This window comes from Gambusia affinis, linkage group LG16 (genome assembly GCF_019740435.1).
Source record: "Gambusia affinis linkage group LG16, SWU_Gaff_1.0, whole genome shotgun sequence".
NCBI lineage: Eukaryota > Metazoa > Chordata > Actinopteri > Cyprinodontiformes > Poeciliidae > Gambusia > Gambusia affinis.
Window position 1 is genome coordinate 19,488,107 of NC_057883.1, and position 21,604 is coordinate 19,509,710.

At 38.7% G+C, this 21,604-nt stretch overlaps 1 long non-coding RNA gene across 1 annotated transcript in view; it reads left to right on the plus strand.

The window, feature by feature from the left end:
* LOC122845992 overlaps positions 1-21,254 on the plus strand; it is a 125,752-nt gene extending 104,498 nt beyond the window's left edge. The window contains exon 3 of the long non-coding RNA XR_006373177.1: positions 21,205-21,254. This is a non-coding gene — a long non-coding RNA (uncharacterized LOC122845992). The remainder of the gene's footprint in view (positions 1-21,204) is intronic.
* Positions 21,255-21,604: the final 350 nt, after the last annotated feature.

Sequence of the window (21,604 nt, forward strand, 5' to 3'; positions counted from 1 at the left end):
CACCATCCCAAATCCCAAAGGTTGTTTTTTTTTTTTTTTTTTTTTACTTCTTATGATGCATGTTTCCTGCTCTGCGGTGTCTCCTGGAGAGATGTTTTTAATCTCAATGTGGCTTCCTGATTAAATAAAGATTAAGTTTAACCTTTTTTTTACAGTTCCACAGTGACTCACTAAGGGGGAACTGGCATTGTCAAAGACAAACTGAGGACAGAAGTAATCAGATCAAACCATCACTAATCAAGTCCAAACCAACAGCTGAAAAGGTTTTTTTTATTTTTTATTGTGGAAACATTTTGTGTGTACTCACACCTCACTGAGAATGATTGTTTAGGTATAAACCTGGCTGTTTCAGTACTTCCTTCCAGTTTAGCACAACATTGTAATGTCACAGTAAATGGGAAATTTAAACACCAGCTGCACAGTCATTCACACACCGGAACGACTGTTTAAGGGATGTGATGACATCTATATTATCCAGGAACCACATTTAAATTTATTGGACTGATTTAAACACGGAAACAAAGGCAGTCAATTGCTCTTTTTCTCCATACTGAGTATTTTCATTACAGTCACTCACTGCTGACAAAGCAGTCAAATGCCTCTACGAGCCAAGAGTACAGGAATCCACCTACACAGATCAACATCTTCATTTAATCCAAAAAAGGCAGTGGTCTGCAGAGCCGTGTGAAAATTAAAACAGGTTCATTGATATTTTGACCTGTCAATTTTTCTTTTGATAAATGTTGCCAAATATTGTACATCATCATTTGGATAATCTTTAGTCATGCAGGTCCTATCACACTGTTTCTTGTTTTACCATGTATTCAATAATACCCAGTAGGAACCTACAAAACCTTGTTTTGGAAAAAGTTACTTGATGTCTTTGACACTATGTTACCATGATGTGGATCATTTTGTATAGTCTGTGTATGTTGGAATAAAGGACATACAGAAAAACACCCAGGACAGGCTGGAATTCTGCTGGAAGAGACATGTCGGACAACAGAACCAATCCATCTTTATTTACAGAGATTGATTGTTAAACATAATCAATCAGACAGAAAAAACCAACAAAAAGTAACAAAGACCATAATTTAATTATATTAAGATGATAAAAAATGCATTAAATTAATCATTATGTGAAGAAGAAACACATGTACAAAGTTATTTTCCTTTATGAATAAACCTTTCTCATTGATAAAAATGTGTACAATTTTATGAGTTGTGTTCTGTCATCAATGACATCACTTCTGTCGTCACTTATGGCTGTCTAAAAATACATCCAAAAGTGAGATCAGTGTCAAAGTAATTTCCTCTAACAATCGAGCAACAATTTGATGATGATCTGTGAATTTTTCCGCCTGACGTGCACAGTGACCAAATGGCTCACAGATCAGGACACTAAAAAGAACGAATGCTCAGTGAACCCAAGGGTCTTAACTCCTCGGACACCCTGTGGTCAGTTCTTAAATGACAGCAGATGTTGAAACAAACATTTTGTCTTCGGTGTTTACGTCATGAAAGTATTAGAGAATTTTCAGGTAGAAAATAAAACGACTTAGTTTCCAAGCTTCTGCAGCAGAGTGTCAGCCTTCGGGGATTTTCTTCCTCTAAATGTGTGTTGCATATTTACATGCCAGTGTTTGTTGTCTTTGGCATGTGTATCAGTGTAGAAATGTTTGGGGTGACATGACTCTGTCACTTCTGTCACTTGTGACAGACGTGAGCAGCAGCAAACATACTTCTCCCTCAGTGTTGTAAATCCATTTCTGCCGTCACACTGTGGGGGAACTTACTGTATTTTAGGAAGAAAAATGCTGATTATGTTGCATACATTAGAATTTTCTTGTTAAGTGAGCAGTCGTCACAGTTAAGGCTGATGTTGGTGATGGAAAAAATTTGGCTGTTTAGTCAGTGTAAAGTTCTTTAAAGTGATGGAAATTTAACTGAATTTATCTGATCCTTGTGTGTTCGGAGACTCAGAGAATCTCTTAGCTCATTAATGTAAACACTCTACTAAGCACAGGTTCTGCAGAGCTGCACCGCTGACTCCACCAAATCCACTGGGACACCGACCGACATCTCTGCCTTGTTACGCAGCTCTTTATCCTCCTCTGTCTCTCCTCCTCTTCATATGTCCCCTCAGGCTTTGCCTCCCCTCAGGCTTCACCTCCTCCATCATCACTTTTGCCCCTTTTCCCCTCCTCCCTCACCCTCCACCTCTCACCATCTCCGTCATCTTTTTTTTTTTTTTTTTTTTTTTATTCTTCAACATCTGCCAACACTTTCTCGGCTGCACACGAGTGAGCCCTCAGAAGTTTACACTGCGGCGCTAAATAATAACCAGCATATGCCATTTAGTCTTTACAACCATCGAACTTTCATCCAGAGTGATTTAAAGCCAACAGGCCTGCTGTTGAGAGCATTTCATTGTGCCATATAGTTCATGAGTTTAATGAGCTGTATTAGGAATTGTCTGTATGGACTGAATTCACATGTTGGAGTTGTTATGTTCAGAAATGGAAATAAGTCCATTCAATCCCCTCTTCTGAGGTCACAGAAAAATAGATAAAATAACTACATGAACAAGGGTCATTAATGTAACCCTGCTCATTCAAAGTTCAGTGCAGTTTCTTGGTAGATTTGTGCTTTTTTGTTAATAAGCTAATAATTTTACTTCATCAGGATTGGGTGACTCAGTTCCTTAATAATCTCTGAAGCTGTTAAGTAGCGTTTTTGTTTCAGGTCAATTTCTGTTTTTCTCCAAAAACCCAGTGTTGCTTTCATAAGGTGTTTTAAAGTGTATTATCAAATTTCTTAGCTTAATGCTTTCAAAAGACAGGTTACTTTTATAATTTATAATTTTTTGCAGCAAAGTGTCAATCCTAATCTTTCTACTCTCTTTTAGCCTTTTCTGTCCTTGACTCTCAAAGGATTCCCATTAAAAGTAGCGATGTACTATCAATAGTCTAACAGACCCTGTACCTCATTTAACTGCACTAAACTTGTAAATTCAACACACTAACTACTGCATTTTTGACAATTTGAGCACATGACTCACAGATTTCATATTACAAGTTAGTATAAAGTATGAAGTACTGCTAATTATGACTAATCCACTAAAAGTATGGTGTTTTATCAGGTCCGGAGGACACCATAGCACTTCACACTACATTCAGTTACTCACCCATTCACGCACGCTTTCACATACTGATGGTGGTAAGCTACTACATTGTAACCACAGCTACTCTGAGGCAGCCATCCACCGGGTCTTCTGAGATGATGTATCTTATCCAAGGACACAATGATAGAGACGGATGAAGATAGGGCTCGAACCGACGACCTACTGATCACGGAACGAACTGCTACCACCATCATCCGATGCTACCATTAAAAATTCATATGTGGCCCTCAGAGTGAAACTTTACTTGGGTATTTTGGGTGGCTATACAAAAAACAAAACAAGTGACCAATTTGAAATTATGCAGCTACAAAAATACATTTTATGCAGCTATAAAGTCACAATTTCACTAAAATAAAATGAATAAATTATCTTAAGTGTCAGTTCAATGTTTATCTGAAGCTTTGTAGAAACACTGAGGAACAGATTTATAAGAGCCAAACTGAAATAGGGATCATATTGAAATTTATCTCGATGTGGCAGAAATCTTTTTAGAAACAATGACGAAGTAAACAAAAGTTATTTCTGTTTTAGACATAAGTGGAGTGTTGCATGTCAAATTGTTTTTCATCAATGAAAGATAGAATGTTTTAGGTTTGACATTGTCCTATTCGTTCATGGAATACCAGTAAAAACAAGAGCCAGACAGAGAGTCCAGAGAGCTTCTCAGTTTCTGGTCTTCTGTTTGTTTGTTGTGGAGGACTATAAGCCTATCAAAGGAAGGTGGGTGTAGGCTGTAGTCGCTGGTTCTTGACAGCAAGTGATCGTCTCAGCTTTGCTCTAAAGAAAGCAAGGGCTTTAATTTATTCCCTCTCAACTCACGCTCTCTGTGTCGGCCTGAGTGTTGTGGAAAGTGCTCAGATCATATGTAAAGCTGTTTTATGCTAATGTGTTTTCTGTGAGTGTGTACGCACGTTGTTATAGACTTGTCACACCAGCGTACACAAACTGCATCAGAGCCTCTCCACCTGGCTGACACCTTGTGTTGCTGCTGCTTCTTTTCCTTCCACCGATCCAGACAAGGTTTAGGACAAATGGAAGGTAAGAGGAAAATTAACCTCGTGTTGGCGACTTAGGTATATGAAGATGTTTGTAAAGTCAAGAGATTGAAAAATTAAAGACAGTGATTTTAGTTTCGCTCTCCATGAAACCAGATTAAAACTGGTCTATGCATGTTTGAGCTGTAAGAATGTGCATGGACACTTTAAGTATACACCAGAGTCTTGTATTTTCACAAAGTCAGGTTCTCTCTTTTTAATGAACTTTAAAACAAATGTCTTTGATTCATTGTCTTGATGCTTGCTCCATATCATTGTGTCTTTGCTTTCTTCCCTTATTAGTCTTTTCTCCTCTTCTCCCACACATGGTCTTTTTTTCCAGATCCTTCATTTTATGATTCCATATGATTTTATGGCACAAACGATTACATCACTACAATCAAACAAGAAACTAAGATAGTTGAACTTCTCTATTGGGACAAGGATTTACCCTAAACCTCATAGAAGCATTATTTTTCTAGTACAGAGGAAGAGCTGATTCTCCTTCCTGTCTCTTTATGTTGTAGACCTGTTCATAGCACTCTGAATATCATGAATGCCAAAAATGCCAACCAGATCACATCATGAGCAACGACAAGACCCCAATGTTTCCAGACCAGACATCAGTGTCCACCATACACAGTCTCCAAGACAAGATGAAGCTCTGGTATACACAATACTTCCAACCATGTTCCATTGAAGATAAGGTTTTTCAGAAACACTCATCGAAGAGCCTGTGATACTTTTTACTGTATCACAGTAAAAAGTGATACAGAATGTGTAGAGAATTAATCATCTCTATACATTTTATGAAAGGAAACTATAGAGTTTTTGTTTTAATAGTGTGTCAACTGCTAGTTAAGTGCTTCAACACTAGGTATGGCAAAGTTTGGACCTTTTACCTGAGGAAACTCAATAGCTTCCTGAATCCTAACCCAGTTAAGCTAAATAAAAAATGCCACAGAGAGCATTACTGAAAGTGCCAGCTTTCTTCACAAGCCAAATCACAAATGTGTGTTTTGATTCACTTGGAGATGGCTGAAGTGACCAGGCGTCTGGCGTCTGTGAGGTAGTGTTAAACACCATGTGAGGGAAACATCAAGGCCTTTAGCACTCCGTCTGTTGACCACTTGGCCAAAAAAATGCATCATTTTGCACTCTCTTTCTCACACCTCTCAGCAATGTGATACAATCTTTTTTTTTTTTTATTTGGAACTGATCCTTTTATTAAACTACATAAAGGATTTGGAATATTGCAAAATACACCATTAAAAAATTATTCACATAGGACTAAGTATCTCCAGAGCTCTCTTAAACAAAATATACAGAGCCTGAGAAGTTTTCCCAAGCTCATTTTCACAGTTGGCCAAATCAACAAAAGTGGTTGGAAGGAGAATTCCTGATTTGCAGCATTTATTTGAAGAAGCTTTGTGAATGGTGGGCAGATGGAGAACTTGCCGCGGCTGCCATTACAAAACATTTAGAGGCCGGCTCGCCAACTTAGCGCCTGGTCTCAGACATTTGTTTACTGAGGAATGGTCCGATGTAACTGTACTTTTTCCTCAGTGCATCTTGGCACCACTTTGCTTTGGAAAACCCTGATTTACACTCAACACACTGATCCTTTTGTGCCCTGAGTTTTCCACTTTTTTGTCCAATCCCAGGGTTTTTCACAGGGATGCTGAGCTGTTTTACTTTAGTTGTCTCTTATCTTTCCCTTTGAATTTAATTTCCAGTTTAAGGAGGTTGAGGCATGGAATATTTTACAACAAACGATAAAATCAGGGTTTGCCAATTGTTCTGAGAGACATGCAACTCATTCCTAATGATCACTTTGAGTATGTTTTTCCTGCTCTTTTTGACCTCCCACTAATCAGACCATTTATTTGAACTGAATTTGAGCTTATGTTGATTCACCAGTGCTAAAATATTTTACGAAACATATAGAATAAAATATATTCTACATTTGCTTGGATTTAATTTTAAAGAGAAAATCTTAATAACTCTTTCACTGCTTTTCAAATGTGTTATAATCCAGTCATATTCTCATTTTGGTTATGTAGATCATGGTGAGTGTGGCAGGTTTTTCATTCACTCTGAAATGGAAGTGAGAAATGTGGGTAAAATGCAAAACATAAAGAGTTGGCATCATAAAGATGTCTGTTGATGTCTTTTTTTTTTTTTTTTTTTTTATAAAAGTTCTGATTCATCCATTGTGCCTACCGAACCTGATTCTTTGTTAGGTTAGTTTAAGTTTGGATGTAAAATGTGATCTAAATTGTCAATTTCAATTACCTTTCCCATTTTCTGGGCAACTATTTGGCAGCTTGAAGTAGTCATAAGAAATGTGCCCATGGATGTTGCTTCTTTAGATAGCAAAGAAGCAACTACTTGGATTCCTACTTGCAGACAGTAGGAAGAATATATTTCATTGTTGAAAACCAGGCTTCAACTTTTCATCCGCAAAGAATTATTGGCTCTTCTTTTAATTTACACAACTTTCAGTGCATCTTTTGAAAAGGCAATTGAATCTCACAAATTATCTACAAAGACCTGCAAAATAGGAGAAAAAAAATCTGAAAAACGTTATCAAGCAACCATTTTCAATATCTAGGAACATTATAAGAGCTATTTTCATTCCAAATTAAAAGAAACTCAGAGGAAATAATGCCTTAATCATATCAGTAACGTTTTAGAGAAAATATCTGTCTTTCATTTTCAATTTAAACTTGGTGATTGTGTGGAGTCCATCTTTCATATTTTTCCTGAACCAGGAATCCTGACCAGACTCTGGCTCCCCAGTACTGGAACCAGATGATGCGCCAGTTATGCCTGAGGTGTGTGCAGGGTTTTGGTCTCAGAGGTCCATGCACCACATCCTGCCGGGCTTCATGCATCATTGTGAGAGGTTGGCCATCGGGTGATGAAGCATCCATTCAGCCCTTCCTGGGGCCTTCCTTTGGCCCCTCCCTTCTTCCTAGTGACACGCTCACACAGTCGGACATGAGAGATTGTCGCAGAAGCTGCAGGGTGCTGGAGAAAAACTCCACTTTAGTGCATTTGTGAAGTACACAAACACTCTGAGAGCAAGTCAAAGCAAAGCATAAAAAGTCTTTGTGCACTATCCTGCTTACTTTGCCTGTCTTTTTAGATCACTCACCCAACAAAAATTGGTATTCAGGGCTTGCATGCTTTCTTATTCTATCTGATGTTAAATGTGACAAAACAAAAGAAGAATTTTACTAATAGGGATAAAATGCTTAATGACATACATCTTTTTGGAGTCTATGACACCTCCATCTTTCTGTCCTACATCCTAGGCTCCACCTCCGCAGCCTCCTCAAATGATGGTCAGGAGGGGTGGGGTGAGGGTGGCTGACATTTTGTCATCTGCTGAATGCTGAGGTCCCAATGGGGGGCTAATGAGTGCCATCATTTTTTAGTAATCAATAAATCATGCCTTATTGATTTCTTCCTCCTCTCTCTCCTTCTCTAAGCCAGCTTCTCTTCTCTGAATGCCAGAGAACAGGAAGGGGAGAGGGGTGGAGCAGTGGAGGGGCAAACAGGTGGGAATAAGGGATGGAGCTGAGAAGAGGGGGGGATTAGTTGGATGAAAGAGATAGATGGAGAGATTAATAGAGAGAGGATAAGGGACACAAGGTTGGAAAAGAAAGTACACAGTGGTGGTTACATTGCTGTTGACCTATAATGATTGATTTTTGCCCTTTGATTTAAAGAACCATAATAAAAAAAATGGTTGCACATAGGACCCATTGGTTGACTATAAGATCTGTTTGCCTTCATAATAACTTCTTTCTCAAATTGTCCTGGATATTACGTTATACAACCAGAACATTGGATTAGTCTGACTAACGTTTTCACTAAATCTCAAATTAGGGCTCACAAAAGTTTACAGATCAATGTCCCACACACTTTATGCTGCTGTCACACAATTTGTAGACCTTTGCATGCTGTCAGTGACACCCAAAACATATTATGGCACTGTGATTGGATTGTGTCTAGAAGCAGTTGACAGCACTAGAGCATACCCATGCATGCCAAACATTTTATATTTTATTCGTAAAATTGTTAAAATAGTGTATAACTTCTCTTCACTTTCACCATTATGCAATACTTCATCTTAGTATTCTGTATATAGTTTTATTTAGGATTGGCCTTTTATGTGTCAGAGGGCAGCTGTGCACCAGAAGGTTATTCCACTCTACTGTGAACCGACTACCACAGGTATCGTGTAGTTAATACAAACAATGAGACTTGCTTCATATTCTCAACCTGTAGTGGTGTATAGATTTTTCACCAAATATTATACCATCATGTTCTCATTACGAACATCTTGTTGTAACTGTCTAAGCCAAGTAATGGTAACCCCTCTGATGAAATCTTCATGGGTGAAGAACCCTGCTGAGACCATTCACCTCCTGGCTGATTTTATTTATTTTTTACAACATAGTTGCATGTTTATTCACTTTAACATTTTAGCCTATTGCTTCATACTCTACTGCTTCAACAGCCAGATGCCCCCACCGCAGACCAACATACAGATGGTGTTCTGATAACACTCCAGCCACCAGGTTACAGAGAAGCTTTCAAGCAGTGTTGCAGATACTAATCACAGTGGGAAATTCATAGCTGCTGCTGCGGCTGGAGTTGTTTGGTCAGTTAAGCTTTCACCACTCATGTCAGATATGTATCTTCTTACATAACAGCTATTTCAGCTCCTTACATGCAGGGTGGTAAATTGTACATGTGCATAATCAAACCAAATTAAGCCAGAACACTGCATGATCACCCATAAAAGCTCACTGAAATAGTCGAAGTGGCCCTGAGCTGTAACAAGTGGAGGAAAATTTTCAACCTCTGAGGCTCACTTAGTGCTAATGTGAGCATGAGTACAAGGAAATAATGAGGTATTACTTTAGAAAATGAACCATACATACCAAGAGAGCACACTCTGACCTGGGTCGTCCCACTGGGTCTTAAAATAAATGGAAATGGGGTGCTATTTTGGATAAATGGGAGGGTGAAATCATCTGGATCCACAATGGATTTGATCCTTTGAAAGAAGAACTCGTTGGGTCCTTATAATAATGTGAGAATCATTTTCTTTCTTTAATTGAAATTGTTGGCTTAATGGATGTGTAATATGTTTTGAAGAGCTGGGAAAATAACAGCTACATATTGACATTGCAATAATATTCAATATTTATTAAAATGTTACTTTATTTCAGTAATAAATTATGAAATGCATATTTTATGAAGATTCATCACACACAAAGATATACATTACAAGCTTTCATTTTTGCTAATTGTTATCCTCTTTATAGTCTCATTACTCACACATGTATTAAGGACATTGATAGATTGATAAACGCAAAACCACTCCTGAAACAAGGTTATATCAGAGGCAAGAGTGGAGAGGCAACAAATCCAAGTTTCTTTAGATTTCCACAGTCAGTAATGATTTGAAGAGCCATGATATCTGATCATGTTGGTTCACGGGAGTCTCTTTCTGATAATCCTTTCATTCTGTTATCTACATGTGTTTTCCAAGCCATGCCAAACATGGAATCAGAGGTTGAAGTTATCCGATCAATATCATGCACCTGATGCACCTCACGAGGTAGTAATAAACCTGTAGCCACGATGAGGTGTGAGGGGTTAATATGGGACTGCAGAACGAGTGTCACATAGCAATATGATACAAAGCAGAGACGTCGGCAGAAGCAGCAGGAGTTCACGGTGTGCATTGAGAGCAGACACAGTTAAGGATCTTCCAGTCTGTCAGATCTGAGAAATATGTTGCTCAGCAGAATTTGATATAGAATATAATATTATGAGAATGGTGCACAACAATGTTGCACATCATTTAAGTATGGAATGATCATGAACTCTCCATCTGGACATTTCCCCTCTGGAAATCTCCCACAGGTCTCTTGCTTTGCTCAGGTGAATGCTGTGAGCTGTAAATCTCACCCCTTTGTGCATGCAATCTCAGTTCGTGCTTTCTGTATATATGGCCAGTGACCTTGACAGATTAATTTGTAGGATATGAAAGGAGAAAATAAGATGTAATGAAGTTGGGTTTTTTTTTTGTATGATTATATCAGGACTATTTTCCAAAGAAGCTCATGTTTTGAAAATAGTTTTTCATTGATCTCTTGCAATATGGAAATCTTTATAGCAACATAGTTCATTAAAATGAACAGAAATAATCCTATAAAGTAGCACTGCATGTGTGAAAGATCTATGTGTATTAACATTTTTATTGATATCCCGATACAGTTGTATGTACACGAGTGCATGTGGACAAAATTGTCAAGTTGTTTCTTTTATTTAAAATTTTCAATTATTGTATTGATTTTATTATTATTGTTTGCTTAACAGTAAAGGTTCTTTTTTTATTCAGAAGAAATCCCCAGCAGTCATTGGGCCAATTGGGCAAGAGGCCCATGACACTGCAAAGATAAATGGATATGTATGGATGGATCTGCAAGTTAGATTAAAAATATATAGAGCTATTGAATGATTTCCTGACTAAACAAGGGAGAGAAGATGGAGAAAAGACTTCATTCTGCAGGACTTCTAGGAGCATTGCTTCAAAGATGAAGTGTGCAAGTTGTGTTGGTCACCCTGAAGCTTAAATTTCTAAATGATGAAGAGAAGCATCAGACAAAAATCAGATAAAGTTTAGCATTTTAAATCATGAAAACAGGAAGATGAACTCTAAAAAGGTCCAGGAGCTGCTATCTTCATTACAAAATGTCAATTAAAGTAATATGACAAAATACAATAAGAAAATTTACTTTTTTTCTGGCTTTATTAAATTCTCGGTGTAACATTTATTTTAAAACTGCAAAGCAAAACTGCCAACACTCAGATACACAGACACGCACATCTAAGCATTTACAGAGAGGATGAAAAGTGAGCTGTCTCATAATACAGCAGCAAGTCTTAATGTAGGCAGACAGTGGAGCTGACCTTGAAGAAACAGATGCCATGCCGTTATAAAAGGCTGTTTGCTTCATTTATAGCCAGTCCAGGAGCCATCCCGGTTATCCTTGCTGTCAGAGAGTTTACCTTACAGTAGCGGAATGAAACACTGATGCTGTGGCACATCGCAATAACCGGCCTGCTGTGCTGTGTTCTAATGACACAATGTAAAATCCAATTGTGTGCAGCTCATTTTATCATCTGAAAGCCTTCAGATGACTTTGGAACAGAACCAGAATACTTTCAGCAGCTCTCTGCTTTGTTCTACCTTCTGCACAAATGAATGCAACGCTGAATGGATATCAATTAATAAGTAATATTTCAGCCGCTTTGCTTGGATACAGACAGGAGAATTTATCTAATGGAGTTCTTCAACTTTTAATTGGTTGTAAAAACAAAAACCTGCTTTTTCCCGCCACACGTTTCCGCTAGAGCGACGGTACATCACAAACATGGGACCTGCCAATTAAATACTTTATTTGTGGTTGAGAATTATCAATTAAATGAGGCCATCCAAAACAGAAATAATGGAAAATATGAACTTCTTTGTTGTTGTACACAAAACAACAGTATTTTAAAAATGTTCAAAGCATGTTTATTTGTCAGGATTCTAATGCAGTCTGTAGCTTTTCCAGGTTTCATGTTCAAAAACATGAACCTATTATAAGAATATGTGTCCGAAATTTACTCTGCACTTTTCTATTTATGCGTTAAAGATTACATAAAAATTTAATTCTGAAACATTATGTAATTTTAAGATGTGAAACATAGGAACCCTGATTTTTAAAACCCCTGTCCTCATAGCATTTCAGAGCTGTGATACCAATAGCATTAATGTAACATTATGATTCCCCACTCACCTCTGTCCCATTAGGAAACCAAAACAAACTCTGTTTCTCTATCAACCATCAAAAAGTCAGTTTTTTCCTACTTGCAACATTAGGTAACACAGGTTCACACAATGCTCTGCTTTAATTAAACAATGGAGCATAACATTGGCCTCCATCTAATTACCAGCACATATATTGGTAGCAGGGCACTGTCAGAACTGTATCTAAATTAATTAGGCTTTGATTTAGGATATTAAACTCACATTAATCATAGGGAAATGGAAATGATCTATGACGCTGTTCCAACTGTGAGGCCAATTTTTGTTACTTTGTGCCACGTGGAGAAGTTCTGTTGTGGGTCTGGTCCATCAGACACATCCATGAAAAAGCTTTCGGGTCCCAACAGCAAAAAAATTGTGATCAGAGTTAGAGAACTTTTGTTCTGGCAGTGGAATATTCTCATCAGCAGCTCTTAAGTGCTCTTCAGGGGAGCTGTGCATCGCTGTTATGATCTTCCACTTGTCCTTGGCTGTACAATCTTTCATCCTATTGTTAGTGGAGCTAAATTCTCATGTAGTGGTACTTGAAAAGCAGAAACGATAGCTAGTACATGGCTCTGTGTGCAGGAACACTACAGGTTTTTAAAGAGATTGAGATGTGCACCTTCTTGTCTCTCTTTTTTTATTCTTTTTTTATGTGTGAACAATGGCTCTAACTCGAACACATCAAATGAGTTTGATTTGATTGCAACTATTCAAAATCTTCTGCCTCTGTTAAACCTTAATATCAGCTTCCCAAACTAAACTCTGAGACGATGATGTCCACCGCTACACTCTGAAGTCATTTCTTGAAGTTTTTCTTGTTTGTTTTCACTAATGTGAGCTAATTAGCACTCTGAAGATAGCTATCTTTACTTGTCATAACAATGAAATAGTATGGCGAGCAGCAAAAAAGCCCATGATTACATGGTTTATTTTTCTTAGTCAGGCACTGTGTCTGCAGACGGCTTCATAACGGCAATCAGAGCCTGTCGTGCAGCAGACAATCAGTCAAAACAGAACGCAGCAGCTCAGAACCTTCAGAGCTGCTCTCACTGTCAGCGCTGCAGGAAAACACAAGCGATTAAAGAGCGAAACTCTCAACTAAATTAACAATCAGGTAAATATCCAAGATCTAAAGCATGTGTTCTATGAAGAGGAGGCTGTGCTAGTACATGGTTTTCATGAAACTTTATTTCTTTGCCTAACATAGTTAGTTGCACCACTCGCAGTCAGAGGCAGCGATTGTGCATTCTGTGTTCCAACATGGTCTTCTTTTCTCAACTTGCTTTATCATTTATCTTATACAAACAACACATATGTTTTTTTTTGTTTTTTTTTGCTCTGAATCGGAACTTACATCATTGTAAAATTTTGTATTGTACAGAGTGCACAATGTGTTCATTTTTTCTGAGCCAGATGGGAAGTCTGTCTGCAATGACCAACATTTTTCACATTACCAATGATGTGAGCATCCAACTTAAAACTAGCATTCACAGGGAACATTGAGTACAGAGATTATGAATTATTCACATATATCACATCTTAAAAAAGACAACTTGATTTGTGACTTTGCAAGCTCAAGTCAAAAGTGCAGAGCATATTTATTTTTTTAACCCCTAATAAAACCATTACCATTACCAAATACTGAAATTAACTTTTCAGATATATTTGACTTAGATTTATTTGTAAGTTTGTAGAAAGGATATTATTTAGTGGATTTGCGAGATTGTGTTTGTATTTCCTTTTAACCTCAGTCCAGTTTCAGAAAAGAATGAGTTCAGTTTGATCTTCCAGTGATGTGACAACTCTTTACTCTAGAAGTTGCACTGTCTCACCTCCGTTTGATGCTCTGCAGAATGAAGTGTGAGTTAAAGGGCTCCGCTACAGCACGTGAATAATGAAGGTTAATGTCACGGCATCATTGAATCACCTTTGAAGTGATGCTAAATGCGATTAGAACAGATCACAAGTGCACTTTGGGTTCATAGAAAGAGACTCATACTGTTGGGGGGAGTATTCTCCTTCTCCACGACTACTCTAACTGACTACTGGTCCCTCTGCGATGATTAGCCGCCTCCTGGGGGAAGGGAGAGTTAGCAGAAGCAAACTCACTCTAATGAGCTGAGCTCTTCTCCTCTCTTTCTCCACTACAACCCCATCCCTCCCTCTTCTCCCCCTCTGAGGACTAAAGGGTCGTCGGGTGGTCCCCGGAGGGGGTCCGCAGCACACCTGTTCTCTTTCCACCCCACCCTCCAGTAATCAGTGCATTTCTGTACTTTTGATGAAGGAGATGTTGTTCCTCTACCCACTGGGACCTCAGACATTGTTTTTGCGTCATTTTTATGCTTACATCTGTCTCTGATATGGAATCTCTTCATTTACTCTTCTTTTAGATTTTATAGCATACTTATAACAATAAAGCAGTTAAAAATTGTTTGGGCTGAGTAGGGACAAGACAAGTCACAAAAGGCCACCTGGCTTCAGGCAGCCTTACCCACTTGGTTCCCAGGACAACAATTTCCTTCTGTTAATGAGAGCACATTTTTGTTTACATACGGACCTTGGTCACTGACGACAAGCAGCGTCTTGGGACAAGGATGAAGAGGTGGGTGGAAGAGAGCTGGGGCAGATGGGTGCATGTGTGTAGCGGCAAGATGTGGCTGAACAAAACATCATACCTGCCGCCCCACAGCGTCGAGTCCCCAGAAGCCGGAGGGAGGACACGTGTTTTGGTGTGGGCTGGGAGGTGGGGAGGCCTGCCAGGCTGTAAGCGGAGCTTGTCCTGCTGCCCCTGGGGCGGGAATCTGGCTCAAGACCAAAGGTAAAGCCTGTCTAATTATTCCAGTGAAGGCTGTGATAACAAATAAACACAGAGCAGGTTTGGTTAGCTCTCCTGGGTGATGATCAGCCTCTGGTGCTTGTCGAGTCCTAATGGTGCTGTGAGTCATAGAGACCTAGAACAGCACCTCCAGGCCTCGCCTTGGGGTTCATCATCACCTCCATCTGTTCATTGCACCTCCTCTACTCGGTTTATCACATATAGACTATAGCAGGAAGAGGTACAAATAAAACCAGACATCTATCTGGTAGCCTGAATCTGAGAATCAGTGTGAACAGTGACAAACAGCTATAGGTGATATAGTGCCTAGCAAACGTGTTCATTACTTTTCATTTTTCCACATTCAGATGCATAATCATCACAAACTTCACTGCATTTCACTGGAATTTTGAGAAAAATAAACAAAAAGTAGTGCATGATTTGAAGTATAAGTATAATGGTACTTGTTCAAGACAATGCTTTGTGTAGAAGAATTGTGAGTATTTAAAGATATGTTTCTCTAATGCTTTGCACATTTAGAGAGTGACGTTTTACATCATTCATCTTTGAAATACGTAATTCAGCTCAGCCAAACTGTATGAACGTCACTATTCCAGTTTTGCCACAGATTCTCAGTCTGATTTGAGTCCAAGCTTTGACTGGGCCATATTTTGTAAACTTTTATTTGCAAGAGAGGGGGAAGTCATGGGGCAAAGGTTATCAGGCCGTGACTTGAACTTGTGACATTCACATCGAGGTCTAAGGCCTCCATATTTGGGTTGTGAGTTACCCTGTGCCACCACAGCATCTGACTAGGCCATTCTAAATGTTTAAAATATTGAAAATTAATATTTTTTATTCTGGGAAGTGAACCTCCTCCCCTGACTTTTACGGGTTTACTTCCAGGATCACACTGTATTCAGCTCCATCCATATTCCTATCAACTTTGGCTTTTGTGGCACGGCTCCCAAAGAAGACCTCGCTCTTTTCGCTACCAACTGGCTCTTAATTTACTGTCATCTGCAGCCCTATATTTTAGCTTAACTTGAAAAATATGAATGCTTTCAATGTAAATACGTTTTTTTGCATTCAGTGTGTTTATGAGAAGCCTTATACTCGCCCAGTTTAATGTATTTGTTCTGTTACAAAAGCAGGCATTCTTGCTTTAGTGGGATATTTTAATCACATTTTAACTTTTATTGAACATAAAACAACTTAACTAAACAGTGCAAACAGGTGATTGTTGGACAATCATACAGAAACATTAAAAGGCAGTGTGTTTGTGTTTTTAAACTTGCAAACTTTAGCATGGCCCTATATGTTACATAACTTAGGTAGCTTGCACATTTAGTCATCATCTTTATCACAAAATTGTTCATATTCAAAACAAAAGTTATGAACAGTCTTTGTAGCAAGACAGTTTCAATGCACACCGCCTCTCTTGACTCACAATGTTTTTATAGATTCAGCTGGGTCTTAGTTTAACAATATTGTGTCAACTATTTTTATCCTGTTTTGAGTAAAATGTTTATAATTGCAAGCAGAAATGGAAAATTATTATTTATGAATTTGACTACTACAATGTATAAAACAATGTTTAATAAAACTGAAAAACTCAGCAGCTGTAACAGAAAAAAGTTTTGCGGACATGCCTAATTTACTTTTAAAAACACAAATAGACATAAAATACAAGAGCAAAAGAGAATTCATTATGTCGTGTAAAATAATGTCTTATACTTTTGCTCAAAAGTATAAAATTTCAGGTGACAATTTTATTGAATCCTAATGAAACAAAACATCACTATTTTTACATAAGAGGATACTGCTGACCTCTTTTAGGTCTCGGCCTTCATGCTGTTGAGGGCGTCTGATTCAAACTTCACATCTTAGAAAAGGGCAAGTGCATGCCAGGCAGACGTCCATCAAGGCTGCGCCCCAGTGGGCCAGCATGAGGCCATAATCCCTGGAAGTGCTCCTACAGTTCCTGCCCTATCTCCCTTATCTTCTCCATCCTCTCCTTCATGCCTCCCTTCCCTCCATGCTGTTGTTTTCCTCCTCTTCTCCCCTGATAGGGGGTGTTTGGACCACGCAGCGTGACCTGACTGCCAGGGGAGGGATCCAGGGAGGGGCACCGGGGCCACAGGTGAGGCCTGAGCTCAATCTACCCCCCACATCCACCCTGCCTCTCCCTCCAACTCTCCTGGGTGCCAACTTCAGCAAGCCCCTGTCTCCTCCCTGTGCCCAGCAGGCCAATCAAGCCATATCTGTGTGCCATGCGACCTGGGGGCCGAGGGGACATAGGAAGGGAGGAGGCTAATATCAGGCCAAGGCCCCATGTGAACCTCCTGTCCCTCTGAAAACCTCCCAGGATCTGTGTCGCCATCACCATGACGTTTAATTACCTCGCTCATCTTCATTAATTCATGGGGCTTCTTTATTCCTTTGAGACTGGAGATAGAGATGGAGGAAGTAAGGGAGGGGGCGGGAGGAATGGATGGAGGAGATGCCACTCCACTTAACAACAACAACAATGGCATCAGGCGTAAGCAGAGCAGCTGGAGCTCAGTGTGGAAAACAGCAGCTTGGTGACCTGAGCGTCCCTGAAGGCTCCCATCCAGGACCATCAGCACTGGGCTCCAGGGTCAGTTTGGTCAAAGCTGGCCGCCTCAGCCCACGAGACACCATAAAAGAAAATCTCCACAGTGTGGCCGGAAAACACCTCAGAGACCGATTAATAAACAGGTTCTATTGATTTGAGCCTCTCCAGGCCATTCCTTGGAAAAAGTGACCATAATGACATTAGAGATTAGATGCTCAGATGCTGCTCACAGGAGACTGGGATTAGGCCAGAGGGTAATAAATACCCATCTCATGAACAGAGGATCATCTCTGGCATTAACTAGATGTAGCTAAAGGAGTATTTCAGAGCTTCTAGTGGGAATAGAATTAGTGGACATTTAATCAATCCATTACTTATGTCAATGATTGAATTGTTTTTGTATTATAACTCCTATGGCAATTTTAGAAAATAACATCTTACTAATGGTTAATCAATAAATGTAGCAGCTGAGAAGAGACAAATTGGTTAGAAAAAAAATAAAATGACCATGAAACCTTAGTACTGGGAGGAAAATTCCAAAGAAATTTGAGTGGAATTTCAGATTATTATTATTTGATTTGAGTTATGACTTTTTCACAAATTTCTCTTTCTAAAACTTAGGTAAACCTGTTTACCCCCTTAACTGTGGTGATGCTGCACCAAAAACTAGTGAAGGAAATGACACCAAAACCTTCTAAAAAGACATGAGCACAAATTTCTTCTTAAAATGTAAACAAAAATGAAGTAGTGTCAGATAGGACTTCTCTTTTGTCTTTGGTAAAATACCACAACCCATTTTTTCTAGACTCTTGCATTTGTTTAGGTTTTATTGACTCAGAATGCTCTATGGTATTGTTTGTTTCCTGCTTTTGATGAGGTCTCTTGGCCAGTTGCATATCTGCATTTGAAGTGTGCTTTTTTTTGGTCTGCATCAGAGTTTGATTCCTCAATCATACCTCTCCAAATGAACCAGATATTCTAGACAAAATAACTCGACTTCAATTAAAGCTGGCTAAATAGGGCTGCTGTGAATGCTCTCTTAGACTCAAGGTTGCATTTTGATTTATTTTACCTGTAGAGCTATCAGGTTTTAGCTGTTGTAGAATTTCTCTGTTGTCTTTGGTAAATGTACCAAGCAAACACTCTTGAACAATGGACTGAACATCAGCCATTTCTTCCACCAACGACATACGTGCATGTTTGCTTTTGCTGCATTTACCCAGAATGACCTGCACTGTTGTCCACTTCTTGTTATTGGAGCAGTCTCTGCTCCTCTCAGCATTCACCTATGCATATTTGAATCACACAGAGTTCATTTCAACAGAACCGAGACCTAGGTTTGTAGGTGGACCAGATTTTGATCTGCATTAGAGTTTGATTGTGGATTCATACCTCGCTAAACAAACTGGACTTTCTAGGCAAACAAACTAGAGTTAAGTTGAAGATGATTAAGTAGGCTAGCATGAATGCCCTTATCCTCATAGTTTTTTTGTTGTTTGGGATGTGCATCCTTAAGGGTCCTATGTTTTGGGAGACCAGAAAAAATTATCTTTGAAAACGGGGCTCAAATGTAAAATTCCGAAATATTGATTTCATGCTCTCTGTAACCTGCATTTGTTTTACTCTCTCAAGTTTAAAAAAATAGCAGCGCTAGGTGTTTTTCTGTTTGTTTGTTTTTTTGCATTGTGCCCAGCAATTTTACAGTGCCAATGATTTACCAACTACTGAATAGTTGTATAGTGCTTTGACCTGTAATGCAATGTTTGACTGTGAACTTTGTCCTGAAATTAAAGTCAAGGTTAAATTTTGGTAACTGAGCAGAGCCAGAAATTAAGATATTACAAAATAGAAATTCCTTATAAATGATTCCTATGGTAGTTGCTGGAACAGCTAATAAATGAGTCTCTTAAGCCATATTTTTCTTCAAGAAATTTTAATTAAGAATCAAAAAACAGAGTAACTGGGAATTAGGTCTAAAGTATTTGGAGAGGTAGAATTATCTTCATCTTCACTCAGTGCTGAAGCCGAATCTGGGCTCCATATAGGGATGTTTTCCGTCTTACATCAGCGCGTCAGCCGGCTACATTTAGGCCCCAGCGGCCAGCGTTGACACTGAGGTCCCTCTGAGCAGAAAGTTAATACTGCGGCAGATGTGTCGCCTTCGTGCAGCCTCCTGGCCTCTCAGACATTCTTCTCCTGTACTTCCCCTTTCCTAATGTCTATGTGATTCCTCTGGAATCTGGAGCTAAGGATACTTTTCAAACCTGAAGGATGTCTTCTTACCATGAAAGAGAGGAAGTTATGTTAAGAAAATAAATCTGGTGGTTAATTCTCAGTACCTAAAGCTTTGGGAAGTGAACTTTCATATTAAAACTGAAAATCAAGGATTTAAAATGCTCTTTATTATAATGTGAATATCCATCAACTTCCAATGGTGTTTGACAGAATTGAGATATGTCCTTCTATGAGATGTGCTACACAAACAAGTCAGATTCATAGAAGTCCCACCTTACAACTTAGAAGACTTCATCTGGAAATTAAGTGATATTTCTGTTGGTAGGATTGTTTTGTGGTTTAAGTTCTAGCAGATTTCTGGATCCTGATCTGATATGTGGAAATCCTGAATGTCCCCGACCAGACTACAATGTAATGTGGTTGTGAACGTAACTTCCCACACTACACCACGCCATATAATACCATGACACCCAATCCAAACCAAACCACACCACACAACACAAAGCTAATCTCACCAAACCAAAGGGGAAGGACTAACCCAAAATTAGAATCTAAATGGAGTCACAAGAAACCAATCATAACAAAGCCAAAAAATACCAATAATGAAAATTATCCAAATACAAAACCATGTGACAACTAAAACTAAAAACTTCTTTTCCAGATTATTTTCTTTACTCCAAGAGATAGTTATGCATAAAAATCCAAGCAGATTGAGTTTCTCAAAAAATAAAGATGCAAGAAAGAAATGGAATAAAAATTGAGATTGAAATGATAATGATTTCCTCTGCTTACTCTTTTTAGACAGAACTATTTTGTGTGTGACTATTTGTCTCCCTGTTAGCTCAATTTAAATTGCAAGTTTATGTCATATTTCACAGGTTGTAAGTTAATAACTGAGTCACATAAAAATGTTACATTAAATGTGGAGTTCTTAAAGCATTTTTTTGTTGGAACCTAAATGTTCCAGTTTTATTTATCATTGGCATTTATAAATGGTTAAGGAATGTACAATTACTTGTATTTCATGATGTTACAATTACTTAGTTTACAATCTGCGACTAAAAAAATCCACAGTCTTTGAATAAGATTAAATAATTTGTTTAATAACAGGATTAAAAATAAAGTGGTTTTGTCGTCGCTACTTGACCCTTGACCCTACTTGACCCTGTTCTGATCAACTGTAGGATACTTTGGTAACTGCCTGATACCGCTCCTCATGCCCTCTAGTGGCTGTTTAAATTAGAGCATTCCCATCCACTGAACAAAACTGCATGTGAACCAAATTATATAAATATGAGACAATTCATTTTTGGTTATTGCAAGTGTATTAGCACTTCAACAATCTTTTATGTTTTATGGATCAGATTTTTTACTTATGTCTCTAAGATATGACATATTTTATATTTCAAAATATGAAAGACATAATTAAAGACATAACATTTTTTTTCGCAGGTTTCACCATGTCTCAACAGACCAATGAATACTTCCAAATGGACTAAAGGAGCTGCAGCAGTGAGTCGTCTTCTCTATTTCTCACTTTCTATTTTCCTTTGTCTCTTTACTGCGATCCTCCTCCACCCCCCTTAATTCACCCTCCATTCGCATCACATGATTCTGGGAGATTGACAGCCTCCCCAAAGAGTGAGAGCTGGAACAGATGGAATATGAATGGTTCAGTCGTGTATGAAAAAGGTGCCTGGCTGAAGGAAGCCATGTAAGGGGACTCTCAATTGCAAGTTAAGTATGACTAAATCCTATACCCCCCACCCTTCTCCCTTTCACACACACACACACACGCCCACGCACACGCCTTCATACCCCATTGATTTGCCAATACCTCCAGTACACACTT